Source organism: Puma concolor, chromosome B2 (assembly GCF_028749965.1).
Source record: "Puma concolor isolate L17-30 chromosome B2, mPumCon1.1.hap2, whole genome shotgun sequence".
NCBI classification, from domain to species: domain Eukaryota; kingdom Metazoa; phylum Chordata; class Mammalia; order Carnivora; family Felidae; genus Puma; species Puma concolor.
In genome coordinates this window covers 92,749,772-92,774,907 of record NC_141671.1, presented here as the reverse complement: position 1 = coordinate 92,774,907, position 25,136 = coordinate 92,749,772, and positions in this window count along the sequence as shown.

The window sequence follows — 25,136 nt, the reverse complement described above, 5'->3', positions numbered from 1 at the left end:
TTGAATGATACCTTTGATTTCTAAGATTAATAAAAGTAATTCTTAGAGTATGTTTTAAAATATTATTTCAAAACTTTCTCAGTTGCTCTAAAAGTCTTAAGAGTATTTTCTTCCCATGAGCACCAACTAACATTATATTCAGTAAGTACACATCCATTTTTTTTTCAAACTCCAGTCTCTGTTAAGCTGTATTAATTTTTGTGGGCTTTACATGGAGGAAATGATGGGATAGCCTTAGGAACAGGAGGCCACGTTATGAAATGCAAGAGCCAGTCTAGTAGAAAGAAAAAAATCTACTAAGAAAGAAAAGGCACTGGGCTGAGGCTATAAAGAAGAAAGGAAGTTTAATGGCACAGAGAGAGCATTTTTGTACCAAGACGTTTTTATAAGAGAAAGAACAGAGTCGACCTAGTTGGTTCAAATGGTAATGTTCATGAGGGAGATATTCTCAGGGAGACAGTTTTCAGAAGAATGTCAACTAACCATCAGATTTGGTTGTCAATTACATCTTTGAAAATATTATTTTCAAACAGAGACAGTGTCCATTTTAATAAATTTTCTCTATTTCTCTCTCCTTTTTCATCTGTTATTATGGCTCATTGTAATTGCTTTAACTAAAAATATGTTTCTTTTTATAAATAAATATCTATAGTAACTTTTTTGATACTACTGTAAAATCTGCACATTCCTGAGGCTATTCACCAGTCTGGTTATTCACTAATGACTAAGAAATCTCTATTATCTCTTCTCACCCAGTGCCAGCAACATGAGAATGAATACAAAATCTTAGCTGCATCTGAGAAGTCTAGTTAGAACTGCCTCAAACCTCAAAGCAATAAGAAAAAATAATGCACAAAGTCACACTTGGTAAAAAGACATGGTGAGATCTTTCACATCCTTTTACAAAGGACAAACATGAAAAGCAAAAATTCATTAGTGACAACAAATACCTGTCTCAAGGCTTGAGGCTTGACAAACCAGGACTTATGACTACACCAACATTCAAGATTAATGTTCTCTTTTGTTCACATAGAGAACCATAGACATGATTAAAAGTCCATCTCTCCATTGCAGCCCCTCTTGTGCTTTCCCACAAACAAAGAAATGTTTTCTTTCTCATCAACCTTGGAGACAGTTATACCATAATCACATCCCAACACTCAGGAAAAATTTATATAGTATAAAGCAGATTGACTTTATGTAATTTTACCACCTAAAGCAAAAAAGCTGGTTTGTGTGTGTGTGTGTGTGTGTGTGTGTGTGTGTGTGTGTGTAGTTTGTATGTTCAATAAATTTTATTCTTGACTAATTATGCTTTTCTTTTACCAGCATATAAGTATTCCCATGTAGTATATTAACTGGTGTTCCAGAGGAAATAATATTTTTGTCAATAACTGGGGGAGAGGAGTTTATTTTTTCTACCTCAATGAACAAATGCAAAGAAGTTTCTTTTCTTTGTGCTTTTACACATGAATGATATTTTAAATATTATTTTTCACAGTATTTTAAAATAAATCTTCATCTCAAGGTATTTCGTGATAGGTGCAATCCTTCCCTAAAACAAGCAGATATGCAAAAAGGAAAAAATTAAAATGTGTAAGAATAGAAAAAAAATTATGATTTCTAGGACAGGAATTATTTTTAATTAGTAGGTAATGATTAGAATCATAATTATAAACTCCTGGTTTTACAGTTTATAATAACATAATTTCTGTGAAATTTAAATAGGTAGATTTTTTATTAAATTTTGTCAAAATGGAAAACGAAATCAAATACTTTGTCAAAAATGGTTGTTCAATTCAAATTGAAATTTTTAGAATGACCACCACTTAAATTATAGAAATAAGAACACTTTGGTTCTATTGAAAGGATAATACAAAAGAACTCAAAGGCATGGTTTCTGCATTTATGGTGTTTGGAGAGCTATTATTTTATGTATTTAATCTATCATGCTTATTTAACAATTTGATTTAGACTTAATTTACAGAAATGACAAGATATTCAACCAACCTGCTTACCATGCCACAGTTCTAAATACTAAACATAAACAAATATAAGTCAAAGTTCCTTTCCCTATTTGCTTCAAACACCTGAATTTTCAAAGACAGCAAATTTTAATGCAAAGGAAATTTTGTGAGAGCTAAAGATGTCACCTTTATATAATACTGCCATTAAATACCTACTACAATCATCTTATGTATTTACAACAATCTGTTTTAAAAATAATTAATGTACACTTATGATGTTTAACAAAAAATTGTGATTCTAATCTAAAATCAAATATGTAAAACTATCATAATAAATAAACCTAATAAGTAAATATATTTGAGTTTAACAGTATAAACTGCTCTGAATGTTTTAAGTCCTCCTTAAAGGATAACATAAAAACATGAAAAAAATGGGTAAGGATGAGAATGGAGCTAATATTTATTGAATGCTTCTCTGTGTTCGTCTCTGTTTTCAGCATATTACATATATCCTCTTATATCACATATGTCTTCTATTCTCTAAGTCAAGGGCTGGGAATTTTTTTTCCATTAAGGGCTAAATAAGGAATATTTTAGGTTTTGCAGGTCTCTTTTTCAACTATAAACTCTGTGTCACTGTCTGTGTCAGAAATGGGTACCCATTGAGCCTCTCCTCCCATAGGGCTGAGTTGCTCCTGGAAAATGGCTACTCTTGCTGGGAAGGGATGACATTAAATTTTTATGTTTCTTTTGATCTCATCCTGCCAAAATTCATTCTTGAATTAGTTTATTTTACATACTTTCTATATTAGTAAAGTAGTACATGCATGCAATGTATAAATAAATATGCATATGATAATGGTGCATTTGCAATATTTTGCTAACAGAGCTGTGCAATCAAATGAGTTTTAAAAAAACACTGCACCAGACCATAAACACCACAAGAAGAGGGATTATGTCTGTCTCTGCACCCTTCACAGGGCCTGGAACATGATTACCCCTCAATAAATTCTTATTTAATAGGTAAATGAATAATAAGTATCTCCAACTCACTGTCTTTAATAATTAGTTGGAATTATTGTATGTATGCTAGAGTAACTAAAACTATATTTGTAAAAACAAATTATTCTAGGCTTGCTTTCATAGACAAAAATCAATTCATAAATAATAGCACCATTTGCATATAAACAGTGTTCTAAAGTCTTCTAAAATTATGTTGTCTCTTTCATAAAGGTTAAACACCCCCTCACCATCTTCTTTAAGCCAGTCGTCTATTCAGTTAAAACTTTCTTCAAGATAACACAAAGGGAAATGTCAGCCTTGGCAAATGATCAGAAATTCCAAATTAAGTAGAATCTGAATTAATGAGGTTTTATCGTATCTTCAAACCAACAAAAATCATTTACTATATTCAAGGTCATTACTTCCATTTTTAAATGGTAAATTTAACTTTTAAGTAAATGTGTGCTCAATAGTGATTCTCTAAGCTCTATGGTGTATTCATATCTTGAGGATCATGTCTTGGGAAACATTAAAATAATTATTGCTATTAAACTTCATGTCTTCAGTATAACCAACACTATATTTTTTAATAGTTTTTCAAATCATATAGTTGCTTTATCATTTCCTCTACTATAGCTTTCCTAGACATATTAAAATATAAAAACCTTTCTTGTTTATAATTTAGTCTTTTATATATAATAATTTTTATTTTGTTTGAAGCAATTCCAATTATCTCCCTCAAATCCCCCCCCCTTTTTTTTGCTCTTCCTGTACTTTTCTTTCAGTTTTAAGAAACTTCTTCCTGCTAGCAAGCAACAAGAATGAAGCTTAGAAGGGCTTGATCTCTGATCTCTCTGGCTCAGGTTCTCTGCAATCAAAGGCAGGAAGGATAAGTTGAAGAATCAAGTTCAGTAGCTGGTGACAGACACTAACTTTCACACGCAATTGCTAGTAGGATTTCCTCTCATTCATTTATTCAATAGACAGTATATACTCCATACCCTTATATATATAAGTGTTATAGATTCACAGGTGAGCAAAATGGACTTGGACCCTGCCATCATGAAGTTCACTGTCCACTAAGGGAGTTTTATACCCCTGAACAGATATATGAGTATATTCTTGCAAAATGTGATCAATGCTAAAAATCAAAAGGACAAGTATTCCAATTACTTTTTACCCACAAACTGGTGATTTGGTGATTTAATAAGCACAATCAACCATAATAGAGAAAGATTTTTTTTAAGTCCATTCTGGAATTGGCAAATAGATGAGAACTGGCTGAGCCTTTCCCGGTTAGAATTCAAACGCTGCTGTGGGATTCATTCTCAGTATTGAACCATGTGACACATTACTTTTCCTGCCAGTCTTTATCTCAGTAATCCTGAATCTTTCATAGTTACTCTGAATAAGAAAGTTATGAAGGGTAAGGTGGAATGTGGGGGTTAGAGGAAGTCCAGAATTATTTTTTTATAAATGATACATTTTTATTTATATTTTTTTCATATTTTTTTATAAATGATACATAAAATGATAAAATGTTTACAATGGTAAACATTGAGGAACATTGAGATAAAGGCAGGAAAAAACAAAATTCACTTAAAATGCTAACAATGCAAGGGTCAATCTTAGGCACTAGCCAGAAAAAAATATATGCATATATAGCCTGATTGCATTGGCTATGAATATATATATAGACGTGTGCATGCATATATAAGCATGTGTATACATATATATAGTATATATTCCCAAGGAATATATCCCTCAGCCAGATGCAACCAGGCCAGTTCTAACTAAATGAATATCTTTTCCCAAGTACAACCAGGTTGTGATGACCAACAAAATCAAACATACTCCTAATATACACACATTCCAGGCCAAAATAGCATTTTTAGTTGCATGCACTGATGTATTTAACATCATCTAAGGAATAGTTTCTCTTCAGTTTCTGCTATAACTGAAATATATTTATCTTTTTTTTTTCCTGAGTTTACAGAACAATAATCAATAAAAACCTATAGGGCAAATGAGAACACAGTTTAATTATTACCATTTATTGGTTTACAACCTCGGGAATTTTCTGGGTGAAATCTGAAAGTGGCCCCCATACATGGAGGGCAAAGAGAGACTGAAGAAAGAGGCAGGCCAGATTGGAAGGTGGCAGGTTTACTAAGCAAGGGAACTTATATAAGTGGCTTGTCTCCAGCGGCCACAAGATGAATAAATCTCCACATCTGCCTGCCAGAATCTTAAAAGTTTATATAGAGGCCTTAATGGGGTTCAGTCACACATACCATCCAGATGGTCTCGACAATGCAATGCTCTCTCAAGGCTATATCCTTGAAAACAGCTTCCACTGTGGGAATGGCCAGAATAATGTATATTCCAAGTACAGAGGAGAGGGTGAGGAGCCTCTGACTGTCTGGGTCCAGCTTGCAGATCAACCAGAGGTCACATCCTCTTCATGACCTCCTCTAACCCCATTAGCTCAGGAAATGTTCTGTAGCCACTCCCCTAGGAGGGGAAGCTCTGAAGGAGCAATAACAGAATGTTCATTCTACCCTCTCTCTACCCTCTTCTTGATTGTCTTTTCCTTTTTAATGGTCATTCTTCTTACTAGTATTACTATTATCTGGGGTTTCTTTTATCCAACACACAGGTAAGCAAAATATATCCCTATACAAAAATATAGGTATACCAAAAAATTATCTCTCCATGCTAGCTTTCCCAAGGTAAGTTTTCTGGGCCATACTGAGGTGTATTTTTTAATGTTTATTTATTTATTTTGAGAGACAGAGACAGAGAGAGAGAGAGAGAGAAGGGGAGGGACAGAGAGAGAGAGCAGGAGACAAAGAATCCCAGGCAGGCTCTGGACTGTCAGCACAGAGCCCCAGTGTGGGGCTCGAACCCACAAACCATGACATGATGACCTGAGCTGAAACCAAGAGTTGAACATGAAACCAACTGAGCCACGTAATCAATTGTGCCCCACGAAGGTGTATTTTTAATGTAATAATTACTTGCTGATCTAATTAGCATTATAAGAGTATGCTATTTTCTCACATTTCAAGACCTTAATATTTTCTCTAATTCAATTTTGTGATGGTATAAACACATAATTTTTGCATGTACCTAGAAATGTCTGAATTTTAGAGTTGTAGAATAATCTGATCTTCTGTCCTTATTTTTTTTATTTATCTTTTACTTATGTGGGAGGAAAATTTGTGTGTATGTCTTTACTGTCATTTGTTTTCTTCTCTTCTACAAAGGCAGGAGAGGATATTTAACTGCTAAAGTTCTTAATCCTTTATCATATGCTATATTCTTTACATTGTTATAGATTTTTCATACATTTAAGGGCTGAAATACATTTAAATTCCATGGCATCTTTGATTTCAGTATTGTTAGGAAGATCTTCTCTACCTCTGCAAGGTGAAATGGACATTTCTTTCCATTCCTTCTTTTTTATCAGTTATTATTTTTTGCCACTGAACTTTAAGCAAGCTCCCAGAATAGCTAACAACAAACTCGAGTGAACTGCTGCTGTATTCAGAGTTGCTGAATCCACAGCAAGGTTTAAAAAATAAATCAATAAAAGCAACTGCAATCAAATACAACTCAGTCTTCGACCAAGTCCAAATGCATTGTAGTTCTGAGCTCAAACACGAGCTTCTTTAGTCTCTTTGGAAAGGACTTCAGCCTCAGAGTGAGACCAAGACTTGAAGTTGATTTTTCCTCTGAGAGACAGTTCCTTCCATGAGGTTCCCTGGGACCATGCTCCCTCAGCTATCTTTAGCTTTTTCCACAGTCTTTATAGTGATGTTCCACAGTGCACATTCTATTTGAAGCAAGTTTTAATACATTTCAAGAAAAATGGCATTTCTCCCCATCAGAAGAGGAAGGTACTAGATAAATGAATCGAGTAAAAAAGAGATAGAGAAAGGAATAGGAATGCTAGTAGCTTCATCTTTCAATGTAGAGAGCTAGTAATTCTGTCTAAGATTGATAGAATGGGAAAAATAACTGAAACTTTTTTTTTTACAGTAACAAATACAAGAAAGAAGAACTAAAAATAACAAAATAATCATTACTACATTGTTCCTAGAAAATTTCTACATTAGTACAGAGGAGACATAAGATGCAGAAATGGTGTAAATGAATTAAGTCCTTGCCTTGCTTAAATAGATTATTTTTAAAATTGATGTCAAGAAAGAAAAGTATAAGTTTGTAATTAGAGGGGCAGATGCAATGACAAGGAGAACTAAAAATGGAAATAGTTAAATTCAGGCCTGGGAATAGTGTAGGGTAGAGCAGATGACAGAGGAAGTAGAGCCATATAAGACCTCTGCTCTGTACAATTGTATATTTTAACTATGTACATGTGCTACTTTGATAAAAAATTAAACATACGCACAAAAAGGGCAAAACAAGCCTGATGACCAGTTTTCGCCAACCATTAGACATTATCTCCTCATAATAAAATGCAATAGCAAGGTATGTAATGGCTATGTATTATTTTTTTGCTTTAAAAACAAGCTAAATGTAAACTGAACATTTATTGCAATTGAACGGTTTATTGAAAATATATGAAATAATTTCTTTCAAAAAAGCTAAATAAGACAAGAAGCAATCAACCAAATTCCAAAATGTTGGACATTCTAGAGGACAAATGATCTAGTTTTCTGGCAAATAATGACAAACACACACAAAAAATGACTATTATAGCATGAGAGGGACTTAAGAGACATAAAATACAAACTCTATATGTGAAGGACAACTGATCCCTGATTTGAACACTGTAAAAATGCATCTTTGAGAAATAGGAAATTTTCATATATACTGGATATCAGATGACATTAACAAAATACAATTAATTAGAATAGGTGTGATAATGGTACAATGAATATGTTAAAAAATGTCTGCAGATAGAGATGAATGAGAAAGCATTTATAGGTAAAATGACATATTGGATTTGATTTTAAAATATCTCAGCAATGGGGTGCCTGAGTGGCTCAGTCAATTAAGCGTCTGGCTCTTGATTTCTGCTCAGGTCATGATCTCACAGGTGTGAGACCGAGCCCCACGTAAGGCTCTGTGCTGGGTGTGGGGCCTGCTTGGGATTTTCTCTCTCCTTATCTCTCTGCCCCTCCTTCACTCATGTTCTCTCACTCATTCTCTCTCTCTCAAAATAAATAAAATTAAAAAACTTTCAGCAAAATAAAATCTCGGCAATAATAGTGATAAATGAAAAATGACAATAAATGATGCTTATTGACTCCAGGTGATGGGCACATTGGAATTCACTATATAGTACTATGTTCTCTACTTTTGATATATTTGAAAGTTTTCATAATAAAGAGATTTTTAAATTTTAAGAACTGGCTGGGCTCAGATGTACTGGGGGATTTTCTTTAGTAATTGATGAATGCATAGAAAAATAAAAATAGATAAGCAAAATTAAGGCTGAGATCAAACAATGTAAGTATGACACCATTCCAAATCTTTCTCTAAGTATGTGGGTGTGTGAAAAACTAATGCTTTTCACTGAAAGCAAAGTGATTTATCCTGAGAGACAGGAGCTGAGAGTGGGGCTAAGTACTGAGCTAATTCTAAGCATTGTGACAACTTGGAAAACACTCTGGACCCAGCATCTATAGACTCGCCTTGGTAACGGGGTAATGAGTAGCCATGAAAGAACCATACATTTAGGAGTACAGCCAATCTTACTGTTGAGTATTTCTGGTGAGAAAACAAAACAAAACAAAACACTGAAAGGACTTTCCTCCCTCATACCTTGAGGTACCCTGGGCTAGATAGCAACGTTCACTGACAAAGGGGACAGGTAAACAGAACAGGAGCCTCAGCCTTAAACTTATCTTTTCATGCTGACAAAATATGGGGCAACATCTTCTTCCTGTCTTAGAAGCCTAGGGGTACAGTGATGTATTTTGGAGCAACCAGCATTCAGTAGTAACATACAGTGTGCCCTCAGAGGAGAGCTTCTCAATTCTGGCTCTTGTAAAATGGCTAGGAAAACCAGGATGGGTCCTTTGAACATACATGAGAAAACAGCCTGAAGTATTCATGGAAATATCCTCAAAGAAGGAACCCAAGAAGAGAAAGACATTTTACTAGTCTTGGTAGGAAGGGGCTCTACTGCTGTGCTTTGGGTACTATTGAAAATCTGTTATTTGCTTCTTAAACAATTAAGCAAAGTATCTCAGTTAAATACATATTTACATAAATATAATCATATGTACATATTGTTTGCTTTATTTCACTTAAAAAACTGCAAACATGTCAATAAATTAACCATGTTACCTTGCTATATTCCATTAAATCATTACTGCTCAGTTTCAATATAACCTCTACATCTAGATATTTAGAATGTTTCCCAATTTTTGCTATTATTAAAATGACCCAATAACTATTTTGTAGTTAAATCATTGCACTTATCCTTATTTTCCTAGAATGAATTTCAAGCAGTGGACATTCTCAGTTAATGTGGTACTGTGAATGAGCAAAACAAAATGAACTGTCCTAAACAGAGCTTAGTATATGTAAAAAAAATTGCATATATGATAAAGTAGCCATCATGGATTATTGTAGACTAGAATTGTTTTATAATAAATGTTTCTAGAGGTGCTTGGGTGGCTCATTTGTTAAGCACCTGACTTCAGCTCAGGTCGTGATCTCACTGTTCATGAGTTCAAGACACATTGGGTGAGCTCGAGCCCTACTTCAAGTGAGCCCTGCTTCTCTCTCTTTCCCTCTCTCTCTCCCTCTCCCTCTGCCCTTCCTGGGATTCTCTCTGTCTCTGTCTCTGTCTCTGTCTCTCTTTTTCTCTCTCTCTCTGCCCCTTCCTCACTTGCTCCCTCTCTCTCTCAAAAAAAATTACAAAAGGAATAAATGTTCCTAGGCCAATTGCTTATTCACCAGACTTATTTTTAATATCCCTCTTTGTTACAGAAATGTTAAATCCTTCTTTGTTACAGAAATGTTAAGATGGCTTACTAATACATGTATCATAGAGCAAATTAAGGTAAATTTCATAAGGGAGAAATGAAATAAGGGGAAAATGAAGATAGAAGAAGAGAGGTTGTTTGGTTGGTTGGTTTTTTTATGTATGCCTTAAAATATTATATACTTGTTGGACTCAAGCCACAAACTTTTTATAGCATCAAATGAGAAGACAGTAGTAGCAGCTATTTAGTTCACATAGACAGTGAGATAAAGACAAACTAGTTGCTAGGAGGAAGCACAAATACTTGAGTGCTAACCCCTGAAAGAAATTCTCCTAGGTTTTCTTGGAGAACAAAGTGTAAATGTAATGGACAACACCCTTACAGTATGCACCACAATGCACTTCCACAGCCGGTTTTTTGCAACATCCTTCAACATAAGGTAATGGCATTGTGTCGAAGTACAAGTCAATACAAACTCCACAAGGGAAGGTGAGCAGTAAAATGCAGTCCACACAGGGAGCAACATATTGTACTGATTTCATCCAGGGTCAGAGCATCTGAGGGAGGATGAATATCATATCTTTTAAGTCAATCCTCTTAAATACGGTTTCTCTCAACAAAACCCTTGATAGATGTTGGCAGCAGTGAGTTAATACTTCCTGAAATGTTCTATGAGTATAGTCATGGTAAAAGTGGTGAACAAAATAATGAAACCCTTTACAAGTATACATAAATCTTGATATAAAATCCATCTCATCTCTCTGAAGTAAGCAGGGTGAGTAACTACACACTTTAGATAAAATAACTAGTCACTTAATGGGTCCATACTGTTTATATCACGGTTGTTATTAAATACTTATGTAATGATATATTTAATTCATAATCTCTCTGCTGGACTGTAAACTCTGAGGGCAGAAAATATAGATATCTCATCACAGAATTTAAATATTATAGGCATTACAACCCCACCACCAACTCCTCCATGCATTTTATATGGAATATTGGCCTATAAATACAGGCAGGCAATTTATAAGCCAAAGAGTGGTACACATTTTGCACCAAATGTCCAGTACATTAATAGTTTGTACTATGGGGGGGATTAAAAGAGCTTCTGCTTCATGAAAAAAAAAAAAACAGTAACACTAAAATATTTGGATGTCACATAAATTCTATCTGCTAAGTTTATAAAGCTGAGCATGCTAGTAAGAGCTAAAGACCAAAATTCAGGGAGATTCTTGACAATGGTAACGTTAAGGACTCCTCCCCAGTTGCTTAATTTAGCTTAAAACTCTAATCATATTTTATCTGGGTTCTGCAAAGTTTGAGGCAGGAGCCATTGGCTTCTACACTGGAAAAAGTAAATCTTGCAGGTGGTAATTAGAGGTATTTTGCTTATTAAACAAATGAATTTCTAATTTATGGAAAGATAGGCATCTGTGGAGTTCATATTCCATAGCTTTCTTTATTATGATGCACTCTGCTTATTGGTAGAGTGATGAAGGGTGGAACAGGGGAAAGAAGAAACATGACAACCCCCTCTCTTCCCTCTTTGTCCTTGTTTTCTTCACAGATGCTTTTCTAGCACATAGGACACTTTATAACATGTCTTATGTTATGAGGCACTTGTATCCTACTGTGTACATATTCTGTATTTTTAAATGGATTGTCATATTTTGAATTTTTAATAATGTGTCCAAAAAATTTTTCTACATAAACTAACAAAAAATAACTCTCTTTGAGATACTTACATTTCCAATTCATTAGTTAAGAGTCCAGAGAAAGTCAATATAGTATCATAATGAATTTTATGTGTAAACTATTGGTTCTATGGAAATTTTGTGTTTTTGTTTTTGTTCTGACAGAACATGTAAAAATAAGTAAACTTATTCATGTAACAGTGAGATATATATGAGGGGAAGCCTTATTTTTTGCTAACTTTAAATAATATGTATAATGGAACTAAAAATTTCAAGCTAAATATTTAAATAGTTTTAAATTTTTTCCTTGATCTTAGTATTATGGTAAAAAGAAAATTTCTATAATTATGGTTGAATTTAACAAACATAACACATAATCAAGGAAACCAAAATAAACCCAGCTAATATTTTATTTGCTTATACCTCCATAATCAAAACAATAATTTTTTCTTTTATATAGACAAAATGAAATTCATTATTGAAACAAAAATTTGCACATTGACTTGTAATAATAATAATAAAGAAACTGTAGAGTCCTACGCTAACTCAAACAAAAGGCAGGGTGGCATATATGAATGATTATCTGGAGGCCTAAATCCCATCCCTTCCCATCCTGAGACACTGATGACTTGGTGTACTACCTCTCTGGAAAATTCCAAAACAGGAGGGGAGAGGTGTAGTGTAGGCAGTATAGAGGAGGCAAAGGGAGAATCAATGATCTGAGACTTTAGGAGAGGGAGGAAGGGTCCTGGAAGTTTACCAGAGAAGAAAAAAGATAATTGAGTCAACAGACATATGATTTGATACAATGAGTGTACAAACACCTGAATACTTACAATATGCCAGATAATGTTGTAGGCATATTATGACTTCAATTTCAAATAATTGAAATAATACTTTCAAAGACATAGACCACAGTAATTCTTGCCAAAATATTATATGGTTGAAGCAGAGTAAGAAATGTGTGCACCAAGAAAAGCAGAACAAATGTTAAGAGTCTGCATGAGCCAATGCAGCTCCAATGTGTGCCAGCTTCAACTGCCATGACCAAACCAGCATCAACTGAGGGATGCGAAAGGACTCTTACTTTCCTGATAGAGAAATGTGTGTGTGTGTGTGTGTGTGTGTGTGTGTGTGTGTGTGTGTGTGTGTGTTTTACCAACTTGTATAACAGAACATGACTTACATTTCACAATTTAGAGTCCGTTTTAAGTTTAGGACAGCAACTATTCTTTTTTGCGGGGCGGGGGGGGGCATACATGGAACACACGTGGTCTTCTGTACCCTGACACACCTTGGAGCAAGGTCTGTAACAACAAAAGCCCTAAATGTAATGGTGACTAAAATTTCATTTGCTTGACAAAATTAATCATATTGTGCAAGATTTAAGATAAAAGCTTACTTTAGAACCTATAATATTTCAAGGTTCTAGGGCCATATATGCCCCGACAGTGTCAGCTACTCTCTTGTGACCCAACTACATTTGAAAAACTGCTGTGGTGTCTTCTCTCTTTATCTAAGTATCGCATTTATCCTCTGGCCTTGTCTTCACTGAGGGTCGCTAAAGATCTGGTGTCCTCCTTCTGTCAGCTGCTTGTTACTCACTGCTCACTAAAATAACAAGACTCAGATAAAACTGCTTTACCCCCACTTATCTGAGGGGAAACTTCCTAGGAAAATAATAGGTGCCATCTATGATTTTATAAATGGTAACCAGTTAAAAAAAAAACACTAAATGATTATTATCACAAACATCCAAAAGATATATTCTAGCATCTTAAACATAATAGAAGTTTAAAAATTATTTGTTGAGTCCATGAACAAATGCATGATAAAGAAAATCAGTCTGCCTTTATCCTCTCTTTAGGTTGAATTACATTCATCTATTGATACAATGTTCTATTTACTTATTTAACATAATACTTTTCATAATTTTGATATTATTGTTCTCTTTTCTAACCTGTGAAATACTATATTCCTTATTTGAATTTCAAAAGGAAATATACACATAGTATATATTTTAATTACAAGTCGCATATTTGTAGCTTGGAGTCTTTCCTCCTCAGTAAAAGCTATTTTTTACCCAGAAGATACCAGATCCAAGACCACTTTAATATATTTAGTCCATGATAATTGATCTAAAATCTCCTAAATTAGGTCATAGTACAGGAGACTCTACTACCTGAAATAAGTCATTAGGCTATTTCAAGTTCTTACTTCTTTGGATTTTTCTAGATAATTATAAGAATATATTTTTTTAAAGGAAGAAACACTTTTACACCCTCATGCAGACATGACATTTAGACCTTCATAGTTCATAATTTCCACAAAAGCCAAATGGCTATTACCAGTCACCCAGAGCTGTCATAGGTTATAAAGCAATTAAGACCTTTTCAAGAGTTCATAATGACTATTTTTTTCTTAAAATACTATGGCAAGCAACAAATGACATTCAGCTGCATTTAAGTCATTTTAATGGTTTGATTGGATCACATTTATCATTAGGATAAAAAACTCAGAGGGCACATTTTTCATAATCTTTCTGTACAAATTATTGCTGCACTTGCAGTACTTAACAGACTGTTCTCAATTCCTAAGTACAAGGGCATAACGATAGTCTTGAAATTTTACCTTAACTTCTATTACCTTGAATTGGCACATTAACACTCTATGTATCCTCACCATTTTATGGGAACTCTTTTGTTGCCATAGGGTCTTCATGCCTACGTATTTTTATGCATGAGAATATATATACAGCTATGACCCGAAGGAAGCATTTTTGAAAGCAATCCGTAACCATATCTAAGTTTTTTAAATGATATGGAAGACAAGTGTAATAAGCAAATCTGTGTACTGGCTGGAGTGACAGGTGCAGATAAAGTCAAGTTCTGGTTATCAAAAAAGGACAGAATGAAACTCAATGCTTAAGAAAAGTGAACAGAAATGTGCTGCCTGAAGGCTCTGAAGCAAACCCTGAGGACTGGTGACAGCTTCTATTTTCACTTACTGCTTGCAAAAGATTGATGACAAGTGGTAGACAATGAAAAAAAGATAGCCCCAATCCTATAACACACACACACACACACACACACACACACATACACACACACACACACACACACAAAGTGTATATATATATATTTCAACAGTTTTCTTGGGAAGGTTAAAGTTATTGTTTTTATATACTAAACACGGATATAGTTACTCTGGGTAATATATGATTACTCTTTGGAAAGAGTAATCAAGAATCTAACCAAATTTACATTAACCCAAGTAAATTGAAAACATGAAATAATGACAACTAAAAATGCATTTAATAAAAGAGGTCTGAAACTTAAACTAGTCTTTTATAATATTCAATATATAATTGATCTGATGCATGCACTTAATTTCATGGGATGTAAATAATGCAGTCACATTTTATCTTTTTTTTAAATGTTTATTTGTCTTGAGAAAGAGTGAGCACAAGCTGGGGAGGGGCAGAGGGAAAAAGAGACAGAGAGAGAGAGAGAGAGAATATCCCAGGTAGGTTCCATGCTGAATGTGGAGCATGAAGCCAGGCTCGGTGTCACTAGTATGAGATCATGATGTAAGCTGAAATCAATAGTCAAATGCTTAACTGACAATTAGTCATTGTATATGTTCATGCTACTCTTCGGTAGCATGAGTATACATGTCAATTATGAGTCAAAATTAATCTATCTCCTATTATTTCTGAAATACAGTGGAGAAAACTGATTGACAGAGTTGGTTATAGTTTGCTGATTTTCTATTTATCAACTTCCTAATGTATCATTTCTTCAATCATAGTGTCATCATCATCATCCTCATCCTCACCCTCTACAATAATAGAACACTAGGAATAAAGTTGTCAAACTGCTTAATTTTTAATAAATTAAGGTCTAAAGAAGTTAAACAATACAAGACAATCTGGCAATCTGGCAAAGGAGTGAGGATTTCAAAACATCACCACATATACAACAATATTTTGTTACTAATTTTGCACTATTCTGAATGGTAGCTTCTATTATACTGTATTTCACTGAATGTAAGGCACTATCGAGCATGTGACATTATTATTTTACATGCCATTTAGAAAACCAATAACTCGGGGCACCTGGGTGGCTCAGTCAGTTAAGTGTCCGACTTCGGTTCAGGTCATGATCTTGCTATTCAGGAATTCAAACCCCACATCAGGCTCTGTGCTGACAGCTCAAAGCCTGAAGCCTGTTTTAGATTCTGTCTCTCTCTCTCTCTCTCTCTCTCTGCCCCTCCCCTGCTCACGCTTTGAATATTTCTCTCAAAAATAAACATTAAGAAAATTGTGTAATTTAAAAAACCAATAACTGACATTAAACTGTGATAAACCATCAGCTATATGCAACATCCTCATTTCAAAGATGTTATATGAAAAAAATAGAATCTTAGAATTGCTGAAATATGGTATCATACTATACATGAACAAAAGGTTCTCCATCTTACATTGAATTCAGTAGCCGAGCTATAAGGTCAAAATTCAAAATGTTTATGATCTGATTCTCATCCATGGCTACTAAAATTAGTAGTTACCATTATTTTATTGTATGAACCCCAACTACTTCCTGAAATGTTTGAAGGCACCTAAAGAAGCAGATAAATATATTTTTTAAATCACTAACATAAATTAAAAGAATAGGAACTAAAAATAAGGGATAGAAGATAATTTTATCATAAAACCCAGACTAACGAGCTTCAGAAATCAAACCCAAAACAAAAATTATTTCTGAAATTTGTCCAAATGAAACACAATAAAAAAATATAGAAAATGATGTAAAGAACATGTTCAAGATTTATTACAGTACATATTCTCCAAGGGGGAAATCACAAAGGAGGACACTGATGTTTCTGGGCAGAGTCTTAAGCTAAATTAATAAACAGACTCCTAACTTTTATTGCATCATTGACCCTTTCAACATTTGATGAAGCCCTGCCCCAAATTTCTATAAGTATATACACATAAAATAATGTGTGCAATTTCAGGGAATTCCTGAACCTGTAATTAAGAGCCCTTCCTTGATTTCCAACCTTACTGTCTTGTGTCACAGGTTCAGGTCTGCATTCAAGGTTTGAAACTTCTGGTTTTCCTTCCCCCAGTAACGAATTCTCCTGAACTCTTCACTGACAGGCAGGTCACATGCTTTACTCAGATGCCATTGAAATATGCTTTCCAGCTTTGCTGAAGATATGGTTCCCACTCTTCATTTTTAATTTTTTAATGTTTATTTATTTTTGAAGGAGAGAGAGAGAGAGAGAGAAACAGTGTGAGTGGGCGAGGGTTAGAGAGAGAGGGAGACATAGAATCTGAAGCAGGCTCCAGGCTCTGAGCTGTTAGCACAGAGCCTGATCTGGGGCTTGAGCTCACAAGCCATGAGATCATGATGTGAGCTGAAGTCAGATGCCCAACTGATTGAGCCACACAGGTGCCCCAGATACAGTTCCCACTCTTGAAGTGAAGTCTCCCACCTTCCCATTTCTCTTCCTGTCTTTCTACATCTCAATGCTGAAAAGAATCTGTAATTTTAATGCTTTTAGTTTTAGAAATATGTTTCATTTACCTCTATTTAAATAAATCTTGATTGCTACATCAAAATTGCTTTCCTTAAATTATAAAAGTAATATAACCTATCACAAAATATTCCATGTAGAGGTATAGAAAGTATGAAATCATGTGGAAAATGCTTTCCTTCTGTTTCCCTGTCCCTGTCCTAAACTTTGGATGTATTTTTCCAGAACTTTACCCATGCTTTAAACCAGCATACTTATGTGCACTCAAACATACAGATAAAGATATGTGGCTTTATTATTACAAAATACATGAAACTATCCCCATTGTTTTGTACTTACTTATTTAACTCCACAATACAAGGTGCACATGCACACAGGAATTTGACCCAAATATAAGGTAAATCATTTTCCCCATGAAAAGATCCAACATTTTTGTAAGGTAGCCAGCTTTAATGTTCAAACATTTAGAGATGTAGATAAAATACTCAATGTCTATTTATAATATTGAATTAATTTTGGGATGATACATGTTTCTAGCAGTTATTTAAAGCACCATTATCCATGTTCCAATTTCAGGAAAAAAAATGCTAAAACTCTCCAAATATATGTTGGACATCAGTTATTTAGTGATCACTAGAACCAGTTTTAGAGTCTTCGAACATAATTTTTCAAAGTCTTTCATCTTCAACTCCATTTAGTTCTTTGGGATGCCATTACTGGAAATTTATTCAAAGTCTTAAGAGCCAATTCACAAAACACTAGTACAATGATTTTTATTATGATGGTTATTTTTATTTACCCAATAGATAAGTGACTATCAAACTGTGAATCTGAGAAGCAACATCAGTATCACCTGGAAACTTGTTAAAACTGAAAAATGTCAGGCCTTATATCTGACCTATGATTCTGAGACCTTAAGACTGGGGCCAAGTAATCGGTATTTTAACAAGCCTTCTGGTGTTTTTGATATATCCTGAAATTTAAAAGTAGGTATTTATTTCATTTTCCATAATATAATCACTTACCTCATTGTTTTTAAAATGTTTACAAACAGTTCCTAACCTTTCTGCTTGTGAAGGAATATGCACAGGATAAAGAATCAAATCTACACTAAACTTCTGTGAAATCTTTTTTATTGATTACATCAGGTGATATTGACAAGAAACACAAATGACAATGATTGAAATTGTTTCAAGCTAATAACTTCCCCAAACAGTATTTCTTTGGTTTAATTAGAATAATGGAGAGAATATCCTATAATATAAGGGATTTTAAAAGGTCTCAAATACAAATTAATTGCATCTTTTGAGGGATAATTTTGGGGGAAAAAGTCTTTCCTTATAATTAGACATATATATTTCTTCCATAGCTTCATAAGATTTACCTACTGTATTTATATGTATGGATTGAAACTAAGTGCTGATCACAGCACCTTATCATAACTTCATCAGCACCATAAGAACTGACTGTGACTAATGAAGAATAACGAATTTACACATTTATAAAATCTAAAGTTAGATGGAAGTTTATAGCAGAATCTAATGTTCACTGTTCATATCTAGAACCCACATTTTAGGATTTGTTCAGTTTACACCACTCACGACACTTGCTACTTCTACAGGATTGCCTGCTGCCCTTCCATTCTCCTAAGACTGCAAGGTTGAGTCTCTAGACACAGGCTCCAGACCTTACATTGGCGAGAGAGCCCAGTACAGGATTTTACCCACAGTGATAATCTAGTCAGCTACCAGAGGAAGACACTACAAGGGGATTGAGGGGCTACTAACAGACACAACATAAAGGTCGAGGTACTTTGGTGAACGCTTTGGTATCCCATCTAGATTCCCCATTTAGGACCAATGCACTTATTTCCTCCAGCTGCCAGGATTATTCACCAACAGTAGTTCACACCTCAGTTTTGCTACAGGCATTGCCCTCAACCAAAGAAAGTTGCATTCACCCAAGTATATGCCCTCCTTTGGGGCAACCTGTACTCAGTGACTAGTCACTGTAGGATACAAGAGCCCAGTATCCTTGCCTTATGTCAGGACAACTCTAAAGATCCATGCCAACTCCATGGGGGTCAATCGCTATGGGGTCAACTGCATCTAGATGGCAGTTCAGCTTCTCCTCCTAACAATCCATCTTCCTTCTTTCCCTTACAGGCATTCTTTCCAAAAGCACAGCTACCAATACTTCACCTGCATGCAAATTTCTGTCCCAGGGTCCGATTTACAGGGTAATTGACATACTGCAGGAACTGTGGCCCTCTTCCCATACTATCTTCCCTCAAAGAGAAGTATAGGGAAGGGAGGTTTAATTTCTACAAGTTAGATTACTTTATATTGAATAATCTTTGTTGTGTCAAATAATTCTATAATAAATTTAAATTAAATTTTTCTCTGTCCCTTCCCCACTCATAGTCTCTCTCACTCTCTCTCAAAATAAATAAGTAAACTTTAAAAAGAAAAAAGAAAAAGAATTAATACTTGTTCTTCCCAAAATATTCCAAAAACTAGAAGAGAAAGGAAAACTTCTACATTCATTCTATGAGGCCAGCATTTCTCTGATACCAAAACCAGACAAAGACACTACAAAAAGAGAGAAAACTACAGGCCAATATCTCTGATGAACCTAGATGCAAAACTCCTCAACAAAATACTAGCAAACCGAATTCAATAGTACATTAAGAAAAAAAAACCTCAGGTGGATCCTGGGAAGATGGAGGTGTAGGAGGACGCTGGGCTCACCGTGCGTCCTGCTGATCACTAGATTCCACCTACACCTGCCTAAATAACCCAGAAAACCGCCAGAAGACTAGCAGAACGGAGTCTCTGGAGCCAAACACAGACGAGAGGCCCATGGAAGAGGGTAGGAAGGCCGGCGGGGTAGTGCGCATTGCAAGGACTGGCGGGAGAGAGCCGGTGGGGAGGGGCAGCCTGCCGGCCAAGCAGAGCCCCCGAGTCTGGCTGCAAAAGCGGAGGGGCCAGACAGAGTGTGTTCCGACAGCAAGAGGGACTTGACATCTGGAAGTTATTATAAGCTAACAGCTCTGCTCGGGCAACGGGAGGGCTGGAGGAAAACGGGAGGGAGAGTTGTTGAGCCCAGGGCGACAGAGCTCAGCTTGGCCGGGAACAAAGGCACCCGCCAGCACCATCTCCCTCGCCCATCCCCCAGCCAAAATCCCAAAGGGAACCAGTTCCTGCCAGGGAACTTGCTTGCACCGCGCAAACACCCAAAGCTGTGCTTCTGCGGATCCATCCCTCCGGCGGGTCTGACTCCCTCCCAGTGCGCAGGGCCCCTCCCCAAGCGGATCTCCGAAGGAAAAGCCAGCTGAGCCTGCCCCTCCTGACCCCCGTGCACCTTGCCAATCCACCCCAGCTAATACGCCAGATCCCCAGCACCACAAGCCTGGCAGTGTGCAAGTAGCCCAGACGGGCCACCCCACAGTGAATCCCGCCCCTAGGAGAGTGGAAGAGAAGGCAAACACCAGTCTGACTGTGGCCCCAGCGGTGGACTGGGGGCAGACATCAGGTCTGACTGTGGCCCCACCCACCAACGAAAGTTATTCAAGACAGCACAGGGGAAGTGCCCCACAGTCCCGCACCACTCCAGGGACTATCCAAAATGATGAAACAGAAGAATTCCCCTCAGAAAAACGTCCAGGAAATAACAACAGCTAATGACTGATCAAAAAGGATTTAAACAATATAACAGAAAGTGAATTTAGAATAATAGTCATAAAATTAATCGCTGGGCTTGAAAACAGTATAAAGGACAGCAGAGAATCTCTTGCTACAGAGATCAAGAGACTAAGGAACAGCCAGGAGGAGCTAAAAAATGCTATCATTGAACTGCAAAATAAAATGTAGACAACTACGGGTCGGATTGAAGAGGCAGAGGAGAGAATAGGTGAACTAGAAGATAAAGTTATGGAAAAAGAAGAAGCTGAGAAAAAGAGAGATAAAAAACATCCAGGGATATGAGAGAAAATTAGAGAACTAAGTGATGCACTAAGGAGAAATAATATATGCATAATTGGTATTCCAGAGGAGGAAGAGAGAGGGAAAGGTGCTGAAGGTGTAGTTGAAGAAATCATAGCTGAGAACTTCCTGGATCTGGGGAAGGAAAAAGGCATTGAATTCCAAGAAGCACAGAGAACTCCCTTCAGATGTAACTTGAATCGATCTTCTGCACGACATATCATAGTGAAACTGGCAAAATACAAGGATAAAGAGAAAATTCTGAAAGCAACTAGAGATAAACGTGCTCTAACATATAAAGGGAGACCTATAAGACTCGTGACTGATCGATCTCTCTACTGAAACTTGGCAGGCCAGAAAGGAATGGCAGGAGATCTTCAATGTGATGAACAGAAAAAATATGCAGCCGAGAATCCTTTATCCAGCAAGTCTGTCATTTAGAATAGAAGGAGAGATAAAGGTCTTCCCAAACAAACAAAAGCTGAAGGAATTCGTCACCACTAAACCAGCCCTACAAGAGATCCTAAGGGGGATCCTGTGAGACAAGGTACCAGAGACATCGCTACAAGCATGAAACCTACAGACATCACAATGACTGTAAACCCACATCTTTCTATAATAACACTGAATGTAAGTGGACTAAATGCGCCAACCAAAAGACATAGGGTATCAGAATGGATAAAAAAACAAGATCCATCTATTTGCTGTCTATAAGAGACTCATTTTAGACCTGAGGACACCTTCAGATTGAGAGTGAGGGGATGGAGAACTATTTATCATGCCACTGGAAGTCAAAAGAAAGCTGGAGTAGCCATACTTATATCAGACAAACTAGACTTTAAATTAAAGGCTGTAACAAGAGAAGAAGAAGGGCATTATATAACAATCACAGGGTCTATCCATCAGGAAGAGCTAACAATTATAAATGTCTATGCGCCGAATACAGGAGCCCCCAAATATATAAAACAATTACTCACAAACATAAGCAACCTTATTGATAAGAATGTGGTAATTGCAGGGGACTTTAACACCCCACTTACAGAAATGGATAGATCATCTAGACACACGGTCAATAAAGAAACAAGGGCCCTGAATGATACATTGGATCAGATGGACTTGAAAGATATATTTAGAACTCTGCATCCCAAAGCAACAGAATATACTTTCTTCTCAAGTGCACATGGAACATTCTCCAAGATAGATCACATACTGGGTCACAAAACAGCCCTTCATAAGTATACAAGAATTGAAATCATACCATGCATACTTTCAGACCACAATGCTATGAAGCTTGAAATCAACCACAGAAAAAAGTCTGGAAAACCTCCAAAAGCATGGAGGTTAAAGAACACCCTACTAAATAATTAATGGGTCAACCAGGCAATTAGAGAAGAAATTAAAAAATATATGGAAACAAATGAAAATGAAAATACAACAATCCAAACGCTTTGGGATGCAGCGAAGGCAGTCCTGAGAGGAAAATACATTGCAATCCAAGCCTATCTCAAGAAACAAGAAAAATCCCCAATACAAAATCTAACAGCACACCTAAAGGAAATAGAAGCAGAACAGCAAACACAGCCTAAATCCAGCAGAAGAAGAGAAATAATAAAGATCAGAGCAGAAATAAACCATATAGAATCTAAAAAAACTGTAGAGCAGATCAACGAAACCAAGAGTTGGATTTTCGAAAAAATAAACAAAATTGATAAACCTCTAGCCAGGCTTCTCAAAAAGAAAAGGGAAATGACCCAAATAGATAAAATCGTGAATGAAAATGGAATTATTACAACCAATCCCTCAGGGATACAAGCAATTATCAGGGAATACTGTGAAAAATTATATGCCAACAAACTGGACAACCTGGAAGAAATGGACAAATTCCTAAACACCCACACGCTTCCAAAACTCAATCAGGAGGAAATAGAAAGCTTGAACAGACCCATAACCAGCGAAGAAATTGAATCAGTCATCAAAAATCTCCCAACAAATAAGAGTCCAGGACCAGATGGCTTCCCAAGGGAGTTCTACCAGACGTTTAAAGCAGAGATAATACCTATCCTTCTCAAGCTATTCCAAGAAATAGAAAGGGAAGGAAAACTTCCAGACTCATTCTATGAAGCCAGCATTACTTTGATTCCTAACCAGACAGAGACCCAGTAAAAAAAGAGAACTACAGGCCAATATCCCTGATGAATATGGATGCAAAAATTCTCAATAAGATACTAGCAAATCAAATTCAACAGCATATAAAAAGAATTATTCATCATGATCAAGTGGGATTCATTCCTGGGATGCAGGGCTGGTTCAACATTCGCAAATCAATCAATGTGATACATCACATTAATAAAAGAAAATATAAGAACCATATGATCCTGTCAATCGATGCAGAAAAGGCCTTTGACAAAATTCAGCAACCTTTTTAAATAAAAACCCTCGAGAAAGTCGGGATAGAAGGAACATACTTAAAGATCATAAAAGCCATTTATGAAAACCCCACAGCTAACATCATCCTCAATGGGGAAAAACTGAGAACTTTTTCCCTGAGATCAGGAACACGACAGGGATGTCCACTCTCACCGCTATTGTTTAACATAGTGTTGGAAGTTCTAGCATCAGCAATCAGACAACAAAAGGAAATCAAAGGCATCAAAATTGGCAAAGATGACGTTAAGCTTTCACTTTTTTCAGATGACATGATATTATACATGGAAAATCCGATAGACTCCACCAGAAGTCTGCTAGAACTGATACATGAATTTAGCAAAGTTGCAGGATACAAAGTCAATGTACACAAATCAGTTGCATTTTATACACTAATAATGAAGCAACAGAAAGATAAATAAAGAAACTTATCCCATTCACAATTGCACCAAGAAGCATAAAATACCTAGGAATAAATCTAACCAAAGATGTAAAGGATCTGTATGCTGAAAACTATAGAAAGCTTATGAAGGAAATTGAAGAAGATATAAAGAAATGTAAAAACATTCCGTGCTCATGGATTGGAAGAATAAATATTGTCAAAATATCAATACTACCCAAAGCTATCTACACATTCAATGCAATCCCAATCAAAATTGCACCAGCATTCTTCTCGAAACTAGAACAAGCAATCCTAAAATTCATATGGAACCACAAAAGGCCCCAAATAGCCAAAGTAATTTTGAAGAAGACCAGAACAGGAGGCATCACAATCCCAGACTTTAGCCTCTACTACAAAGCTGTCATCATCAAGACAGCATGGTATTGGCACAAAAACAGACACATAGACCAATGGAATAGAATAGAAACCCCAGAACTAGACCCACAAACTAAGACCCACAAACATATGGCCAACTAATCTTTGAAACAGCAGGAAAGAATATACAATGGAAAAATGAATAAAATACCTAGGAGCAAATTTAACCAAGGAAGTAAAAGACCTACCCTCAGAAAACCATAATACATTGATGAAAGAAATTGAAGACAACCCAAACAAGGGGAAAGATACACCATGGTCATGGATTGGAAAAATTAATATTGTTAAAATGTGTATGTGACCCAAAGCAATCTATATATTCAATGCAATCCCTATCAAAACACCAACAGCATTTTTCTCAGAACTAGAACAAATAATCCTAAAATTTATGTGAAACTACAAAATACACTAATATTCAAAGCAATCTTGAGAAGGAAGAACAAAGCTAGATGTATCATGATCTGAGATTTCAAGATACTACAAACCTGTAGTAATAAAAGCAGTATGGTACTGACATAAAAACAGACACATAGATCAATGGAACAGGAATAACCCCACAAATAACCCCAAACCTACCTAGTCAATTAATATACAACAAAGGAGGCATATACAATGCGGAAAACACCAACTTTTCAATAAATAATATTGGGAAAACTGGACAGCTCTATGCAAAAGAATGAAAGTGGACTGCTTTCTTACACACAAAAATAAATTTAAATTCAAAATAGATTAAAGAC